Source organism: Miscanthus floridulus, chromosome 7 (assembly GCF_019320115.1).
Source record: "Miscanthus floridulus cultivar M001 chromosome 7, ASM1932011v1, whole genome shotgun sequence".
Taxonomy (NCBI): domain Eukaryota; kingdom Viridiplantae; phylum Streptophyta; class Magnoliopsida; order Poales; family Poaceae; genus Miscanthus; species Miscanthus floridulus.
This window is the reverse complement of record NC_089586.1, coordinates 133,065,481-133,075,202: the sequence shown is the minus strand read 5'-3', so window position 1 is coordinate 133,075,202 and position 9,722 is coordinate 133,065,481.

Below are 9,722 nucleotides of genomic sequence, written 5' to 3'. Positions count from 1 at the left end.
AATCAATCTCTTTCTGGGATCACAGTTTAGCATCTTCCTGACCAAATCCTTTGCACTCTCTGAAATACTGGGCCAGGGATCAGATGAAAAATCAAGATCACCATTCAGAACTTGTTCAAATATCCCTTGTTCAGATTCTGCAAAAGGCAGACCAATGTCCAAAAGCATTGCAGCACTGTCAGAAGCAAGGCAAGGCAAAAAGTGCAGCAAAGGGGTAGATGTATCCTCACCATCCCAAAATGGAGGAACCCCGCTCAATAAGATATAAATTATTACACCCGCACTCCACACATCCACCTCACAGCCATAGTGTTTCTTCAGAACCTCAGGGGCGACATAGTAAGGACTTCCAACAACATCCAAAAATATTTCACCTGTAAGCATATCAAGTCAACACAGACAACACAGGAGTAGTAAGTGGTATATACGGTGTTAGAAACAATACAAAAAACAGAATTAGTGGCCATATGCTCATGTTGATATTTCATTTCTTCTTGTGTGAAGTTCAATAGTACCCTTCTTGGTGTCAAAAAGAAAGAATAAACAACTTCCCTAAGAGCACCCCAAATGTGTATTCAATTTTGGAGAGAAAAGTAGTAACATGGAGTTAAGTTGATGGCTTGATGCCTCCAAAGCTGGTTGTTTAGCGGGGCCCACAGGGGAAAATAGAAAACCTCGTCTCCCATTATCCTCATCCTCTTACTCTCTTTGTTTTTTTCGAACAAGCAGGAGATTTGCATGGTATGGCATCAAGACAGGAGAAAAGCCAAAATAGCGAGTCCAGCGACCTTACACAATGGCCCAGGAGATCTGCGCTTCTCTCTCAGCAAAATGAATCAAGGCTACCAGAAATGATTCTTTTACCAAATTGTATTCGAACTAAGTTTAAACTTTAAAGTTTGGTTTTCAGCCCTAAAACCACTACCAGACTGCTCCAATATGCTTAACAGCACTTGAGCTGCTCTAAGAATGAATCTCAGAACATGCATGACTGCAACTGTGCTAAATCTCATCCGTCAAAGTAAAATGAATGAGAATGCTTTAAAGCCTTAATTAACAGTCAGAATATAAAATCCAGGATCTGAAACGTCATTTTTTAAGTTGCACATTCATCAACACCATAGATTTCAAACAATATCACCTAGAGTGTTAAATGGCAGTGTCTGCAGTTTGGGACAAACCCAAACCATCCAGTGGTAAGAATTGGTTAACTTGCATGTGCTACTTCCTTTCTTCCTCAACTCTCATTGATTGGCGTTGCTGAGTCAATAGTTTTGACTAAACTGGTATGATCAAGCAAGTTTGGATCGAGTGTGTGCATCTGAACTCTGAAGGTTCATAGGTTGAGGAACACATTGATTGTATGTAAAATGCATACATCTTGGCATCACCACTTCTCATAGTTGTAAAGCCCTTTTTTATAGTAGTTAGAATCTCCAAATGTATGTGTCCTACAAATGTATCCTTGCAACTTAACATGATTGCTATACATGTGTTGATATTAGTGTAAGCACCACTTTGCAGTTCGCTCACATGGGGGTCTCTACTGAGAAAATTCGCACATTTTCATGCAAATTAAAAGATAATTTTCAGTTAAACATCACAAATAACCATGCTACTATTGTGCAGAAATTAGACTTGAACTAAACCTGGAGACAACAATGCATAAGTTAATAAAACAATCATTGGATACTAAATGACCATGAGGAGATTGCAGGGTAGAGATTAATGACCATGATGCACATCTATGTGTGCCTTTTCTTTCTATTGCTGTCTATTTATTTGTAGCTTCAAAATGTAGGAATTTGATTGCAATTTCACGTTGGTACAGGGATGGAGCTCATTTTGATCAGAAGCTTCCCTCCCAGATTTATTGAATATCTGTACCCCCGCTACACAGCACCTCCTTTTAGTAGAAGTTCTTTCAAAAGTGAAAGTTCTACAGGCTGCACAAGATCTACTCAGGACAGGAACAAGGTTTCAGCATATACAAGAATCTGTAGCAGGTATGTTAGATTAAATTGGTGTGGCAGCCTAAATAATTTGACGTTTTGTTGTGGTCAACATCTACATGTTTTACAAAGCTTCCATGCAATTGCTGTCATCTATGTTTTTGCTTTTGAGTACTAAATGATGATTTGGAGCTTGCTAAATTCACCAGACAGCTAAGAGGAAATTAACCCACGTCTTTATTCTGAAATCATCCGAAAGGGCTCACAGATAAGGACCTCTTTTTATCAGTTCCCTTCTCTTCTCTCTTTAACTGCATCTACGGTTCTCTTCAACTGCTGTTCCTGAAATGCATCAATAGCAAAAGGCAATGGCTCAAAGGGAGCTGGGGAGAATAATTACCATGTAGAAGAGCTATATACGTATAACCAACCTAATTACCTGAACAATTGAAGCTACAAATCCACAAGCTCCAATCGAACCCCCGCAAGATGGAATTCATACAGAAGCTTGGTCGCAACAGTTGAACAAAGTGCAACTAGAACCATGAAGCCAGTGGGCGGTGGCGCTAAACTGTGGAACTGCTATATGCCTGGTGGAGCAGGACACCAGCGCAATTGTTGCTGGCTTACTGCGGAGACAGACATGAATGCAAATCCTGTAAGACTGGATTGGCAAATTTCAGTATAGAGAAGAGGTCCATCATTCTTTCCATCAGTATCTGCAGACCAGCATTTTAATTCCTGATGTCACCATGCAAACAAAAGGTTTTGCAAGAGAACAAGGCACAAATAAAAATTTTTCCAGCAAAATATGTAGTAATGGAACCAAACATTCTGATGGTCTGTCAGACAAGACAATAAAATTTCAACTTGTTCATTACTTCATCAAAATTCATAGGTAATATCAGATTAATCCTTAATAGCAGAGTCAGCAAAATTAATAAAAGATTTATGCACAAAACACTAGAAATGCATGTTTGGTGATGAAACAATGGCTAACTCACCCGTCTGCCGCTATGTTAGACTTTAAAACCAAATTGATTAACATAGACTGAATTGAGAATTAACAGATTCAAATATACTGCAATTAACATGGACTGAACTGAGAATGGGCAGATTCCAATATACTACAGTTGACAGCAGCATGAGAAACTAAACATACAGAAAAATAACAGTTTATGGCAAATGTACTCATTATGGTTAGGCACATGCAAAATCATCTAGATCGGCAACCTCAACTAAGACTTACAGTTCCAATCAGCAACATGTGAAGCGGTGCTTCAGTAGCATAAAACGCACCAATCAAATCGAATACAATTGCAACACTGTTAGTTTAATTGATAGCATAGAATCACCAGCAGCAAGATGTGATAATAACTAACATTGGTATAGGAATCACAAGTTGATACAAAAGGATTGACAACATAATAATGAGCACTTCATAGGATCACGCAGACATGGTACTACTCCAACTTAGGGTATCTGGAGAACACAAACGCTACTACAACTTAGGGTATCTGGAGAACACAAACGCTACTACAACTTAGGGTAGCTGGATCACAGACACAATACTACTCCAACCAAGCTGGATCTTGGACAACCACAGGCTACTTCTTGTTATCAAACCCCTTTGCCTCCTGTCTTGTTCTCCACCGTCTCCTCCTAGTCACCGGTGACCTTGTTCGCTCACCACCTTTTCTCCCGTCCCCTCGTCCTCGTCATCGGTGACCTCAATTTCATCCTCCGCGTAGCCCATGACTCTGTGCTGCTGGATGAGGGCCTGCTCGTAGCTGCGGACCTTGTCATTGAGTAACCTTACTCTGTTATAGGCTTCGCGGAATTCCTGGGGTTTGTCGGCAAGGTCTTTGTCGGAGAGCTCCTGGACAATATTAAACGGCTTTGCTATAATTGAGTCGATGACATCCTGCGGCACCTCCTTCTTGACCACCTTCTTCCTCTTCTTCCCGACCCCGGCCGGCTGCGCCTTCTTCGCCGTCGGCAACAAGAGATCCAACGCCGCCATCGCCTCCTTCCTCTTCTTCAGGATCTCACCGCCCAACGTGCTCGCTTCCTTCAGCTTGAGTCCAAGGTCACCTCCCTCCGGCGCGCTCGCCTCCTTCCCCTTCTTCCCGGTCCCGGCTGGCTGGGGCTCCTCCGCCGTGGGGTTCTTCAGGATGTCAACCCCCTCCGACATGCCCAGCTCCCCACTCTTGAGGCCATGGTCACCGGCCTCCATCGCCCGCGATCGAGCCCTGATTTCTCCCTCTCGAAACAGCCCTCTAGATCTGGATAGCGAGGATGCGGCGGCGGCTTGGACAAGGAAGAAGAGAAGATTAGAAGATAATGGAAAGGGAAGGAAGGGATATATTGTGGCCCAGAACTACCCTGAGCGCTATCTGATGCAAATGGGCTATGCCCAGATCTAGCCAAAGCCCAAATCTCTTTGTTATTATTACTGTTACTATTATTGTTACTACTATTATTATTACTACTACTATTATTACTACTATTATTATTATTTATTATTATTATTATTGTTGTTGTTGTTATTATTATTACTAGCAATGATGCACGTGCGTTGCAACAGGAGCATGATTTATCGCAGTGTCGCTGGCACGAGCGCGGCTACATGGTGAAGCTGTGCTTGGGCACAGTGTCCATGACTGCATGCACGCCTAGTGTCACCGGGCACGACCAAGCGATCTAAGACGGTGGTGCGCTAGCCACAAGAACGCATGGCTAGCACTGCACAACAACGCGATAGGGTGGCACGACGCCCATGTGGATGTGGCTCTAGTGATGGCTGCACTTGGTGGAGATGGATCACGTGCAGATCAATTGATTGCTCCACCGTTAGCCTCCCAGCAACAGGTCCTTATAATTTCAGTTTGGTTGATGCCTCCTCTATCTTGCCCGTTGCAATAAAACATATAACTTACCTCATTTGTTCTAATATTTAGTTTTTAATTAGTTAGTCTTTTTTGGAACAGTTCTTAATTAGGTAGTCTATGCAATCCTCCTTCGTTAGGTTTTCGATACTTCTATTTTTTTATGAGGAGATTTTACGTTAGTATTTAATCCATCAAGTGCTCTTCATATATGGACCCCATACGTCTAGGCTTTAGGTCTACAGCTGATTTTTGTTCTCTCTCAATGTTGAGCCAAATTAATTGGGCTTTAGCTAGCAAAAAAAATTCCATCTCACTGAACTGTCCATCTACTTCCCTCACGATACTCCAGATCGAGCCTCCCTCCCGATCGTCACTCTTCGCGCGACCCAGCGTTCATACGCCGCCGCCCGCCTCCTCAGAAAGCATTTGTTGTTCAGTCGCCGCCTCGACCACTTCACTTCCCCTAAATTCTCCCTCTCAAGGACGTCATCCGCACGGGCGCGACCTATGGAATTGCCGGTAGCGTCGCCGCCTCGATCGCTTCACTCTCATCGCAAGTGCGTCGGCAGCGTGACGCGAGCTTCTTCGATCTATTTTGATCGAACGACTAGATGAACCCTAAACCCTAAATTCTGTGATCCCACAACGTGCCGTATCAAGTACACATCCCACAACGTGTAGTATCAAGTACATAGTAACTTGCGAGAACTGGGTATCCTCGGTTCTCGTAGAAGTACATACTAAAGGGACTACATACCATAAGGTTGAGCTTGACAAAACTAAGGAAGAATACACCAACAAGGCCTCTAGGCCAGGCATCAAGCAGATTTTGCTATGTAGTCACCCAAATAGGAGAGGTGCGGGGGTGCATTCGTTGAATCTGGACACCAGGAGGCCGGCCACTGCTGCTATAAAAGGAGAGGCACACCCCCCTCACACACTACACACTCAACACATTTCACACCTCACTCCACTCTTCACTCTTCCTCCCTCTAGCTCAAGGAGCTCCCTCTCTCCCTCTACCTCTCTCTTCTTTAGCTTAGGTTAGATTAGGAAAGTAGAAGAGAGTAGAGAAGCTATCAAGGAGGGCTTGGCTCATTGGAAGGATTTGATGAGAATAAGATGGATTTCTTCTCTCTTATGTTCATCATGTTCTACCTTCTAGCCTTGCACTTATATTCATATAATTGTTGCTATGAACTAGAGTATAGTCATGTTGATATGTTCATGACATGTGAACTAGTCTATAGTCCATGTGTTATGAATATTTCATATATGGTTATGAATGGTTTGCTTAGTATATTTGTGATGTGTAGATTAGTCTATAGTTTACATATCATTCATATGCTAAGCTAACCTAGGTGCTACACTCACATATGTGTCATGAGTAGAGCTACTTGTGTGTGGGGAGGTGGTTCATCATGCTTTCGGGTACACCCTAGTCTCTTACCTATCGATCCGTAGGGTCGGGGACCTGGGGGGACTAGGGTGGTTAGTATATATGCGGGCGTGGTGCCCGGGTATATAGTGGCGGGTGTTCGCATGCCTAGTCCACGGTCGAGGGGTAGGTGGGCAGGTGGTGACAGCCCTATCCATCCCTTGTATCCCCCCACGTTCGACTAGGGTGTAGGAGTTCATAAATATGCTATTCGGGGTTGTTGGCAGATTAGTACTCGGTAGTCTCCCGATCCAATACACACATACTTAGCACTACCTTGTGATCATGTATGTTAACTTAGCTCATAGCATACTAACTATATTAGAACCCTCTACTACTCATTAGGACATTCTTTTATTTTTATTCTTGAGAGTTGGGAGCACTTGACTAGACTAGGTGTAGGTGTACCTGTGTGTGTCCACTATCTTGAATCATGATATGCTTACCCCTATTATGATCATCTTGATATTATGCATGCATAATTGCTTTGTTCATATACGTGTCAGACCGTTTGTTATCACCGCCTTCTTTAGCAGAATATAAATAATGATACCCTAAATACTTCTGGGTGAAATGCTACAACGATAGTTCCGTGCGCTTGCGGACATTGTCTGTAATTGTATAGACCTATCGGCTGGCGTTCCTTAGTATCTTTGCTAGGGAATGCCAGCAAGGCATTTCTAGCGCCATTGCTAGGGATGTGTCCTAAGCCTATTCTTAGTAGCGACGCTAAGAAATGCCAACACTACATTCGGGACAATCATTCTGGGTAGGCAATTTCAACCCTTCATTCCAGCAATATCTGAAGAAAGGATAGCCCCAATATGATTCGTCTTGCTTTCTCTTGTTTCTCCCTTCATCTCGCTGGAGTTTGTCATCTTTCAGCCATCTTTGATAATCTTTCTCCTTCTGACACTACCATTTGTTCAATAAAATTTGAGAAGTCGGTCGCCTTCGCATAGCGCCAGCTCTTGAAGTTTCACCTTCATCAAATCGGCTATTTTGCCGATACCGCCTTCTCTAGACTTCCCGGTACTCTTCAGCAGTCATCTGTGATTCTGGATCCACTGCCCCAGACTTCTTAGCCTTCTCTGAAGTGAGCACCTTGACTTTTTGTGCTAACAACATAGCTGAAATCATATTCTGAGGAAAAGGATGGTCTTCAATATCCATCTTCTTCTTGTTCTTGTCTAGACCGATCTTTCCCTGCTCGATGGCTCTCTGAATGCAACCTCAAAAGACCTTGCACTCGTTAGTATGATGGGTACTAGTATCATGATACTTGCAGTACCTTCTTCTTTTAAGCTCTTCGACCGATGGTATCTTATGACCTGCTGTTAATTTGATATGACCTTTTTCAAGTAGTAAATCAAAGATCCTGTCAGCCTTGGTGATATCGAAGGCATATTTATTGTTGACATCATCACCATTAGCCTTCAACCACGGTAGGAACTCTGCACGTTTCCAAGTCCATTCAACTGCAGCTATTTCTTCTTCGTCGTCAGATGAGCTATATTCATCATAGATTGCAACATTCTCACTCTTCTGAAATCTACTACTGCGTGGGGTTGAATATCTGCTCTGGGATTCAATACTGGCTATCCGATTAGCCAACATTCCTAGGTTTTGGAACTCTATCCCAGTCACCTTTTCCTTGAGTGTCGGTTGTAAGCCATGAATTGCAATGCAAATCAGCTCATCTTCAGTCAAAGCCGGGGTATAGCATTGATTTCTAACTTCTCTGAACCTTTGAAGGTATTGTACCCCTGACTCACTGTTCCTTTGTCGCAGGTCCACCAGATCACCAATGTTCTTTTCTATGAAGCTGGAATAAAAGTATTGATGAAACTTTCCTTCCAATTCCTCCCAACTCCTAATGGAACCATATGGCAGTGATGAAAACCATGAGAATGCAGATCTGGATAGAGACAAAGGGAACAACCGCACTTTCAATTCTGGAACTGAAGCAGCATCTCCCAACTGAACAGTGTATCGGCTAATATGCTCTCTAGTTGAGATCGAATCTGTCCTAGTGAACTTGGTGAAATCTAGAATCTTGTAACGATGTGGAAGCGGTACTTGATCAAATGATTCTGGATATGGCTTCTTGTAGTATGTTCCCACATTCTTTGGCTTAAGGCCGAATTGACACTGCATCATATTAGAGATTTGCCCTAAAAACCGATTCACCTGAGCTTCATATAATGCATCGGGCCTGTTTGGAATTCCTTGGCCATCCTGGTATCCAAAATTGGGTGAACCATTAACAATATTTTGCTCCTGATCATACCCCTGATATGGCACTGAGGTTCCTGCAGGTCTTGCAGCCGATGGAGGCATTAAAATAATTCCTTCGGCGTTTAGCTGTTGCGCTGTGGAGGGCTACGCTGAAGGTGGTGTAGCTTAGGGTGGACACTGCTGCCTCCTCCTTGCTCAACACTTCTAGCTTGATCATTAGGTGCTGCGTGGACTGATGTTGTCTTCCTCGTAAGCTGATTAGTATATGATGGTCCTCTCTGATCGATCGGCCATCCATGTATGACTTCTTTCATTGCATTCATTAACGAATTAATGAAAGTCATATTATGATCGTTAAGAGTCTCTGACATAGCTCTGCCAATCGTTTTAGACATCTGACATTGTGCATCTGCAGCATCTGGATCTCGTTGTCCTTCCATAAGAGTTCTTGGGAACTTGGTCTTCTGGTAGATTTTCTTGTCACGAGTACGCCCGTATGACAGCAATAGCTTTAGCTCATACTCACGAATCGCCTTCTCCATGTCAGCTTTCATCTCTTCAGGCAATTCATCCTTGGTGACGTTGAAGATCTCGTCATTATCCATGTCGACGATTGTGGTCCCACCAGACGTGCCAAAAAGACATGTCGGCACGAAAACCATGCAACACGTCTACGGAGGCCTCGTCGGGATCTGCGGGGAGCACCGGGGCTGGTAGATCCCTAGACCTCAGGTCGCCTTGGGCAGATCGGGGTTGCTGGCGTGCCAGTTAATTTGACCCTGCAATTGACAAGGAGACAAACGAGTCAGTAACACAAGGCGGAACGTGTCGGTCTTGTAACCAAACAGTTCCAATGTATGGCTCTAGGAGCCGGGGATGAAGGCATTCGACTAGGGAGTCGACGCCTTAGCATGAGAGCACAGGTAATATGTAAAGAGTAAACTAAAACAGCTATTCAGATAGGCATGTAAAGCAACAGTTCATTAGCCGATTGAGTTTAGTCGATACGAACGAATGGTAGAATATGTGCGTGTTCTAGATTAACCACCGAGAGAGCTCACATTCCTACTGAAGCTGGTCTAAAAGGCCGGTGGCTTCAGCAAGCCTACACAAACCTACTCAAATCTGAGGGCACCTGGTCTAAAAGGCCGGCGGGCGCCAACGAACCTGAATAAATCTGCTAGCTCTGCCAGCAATCAAACA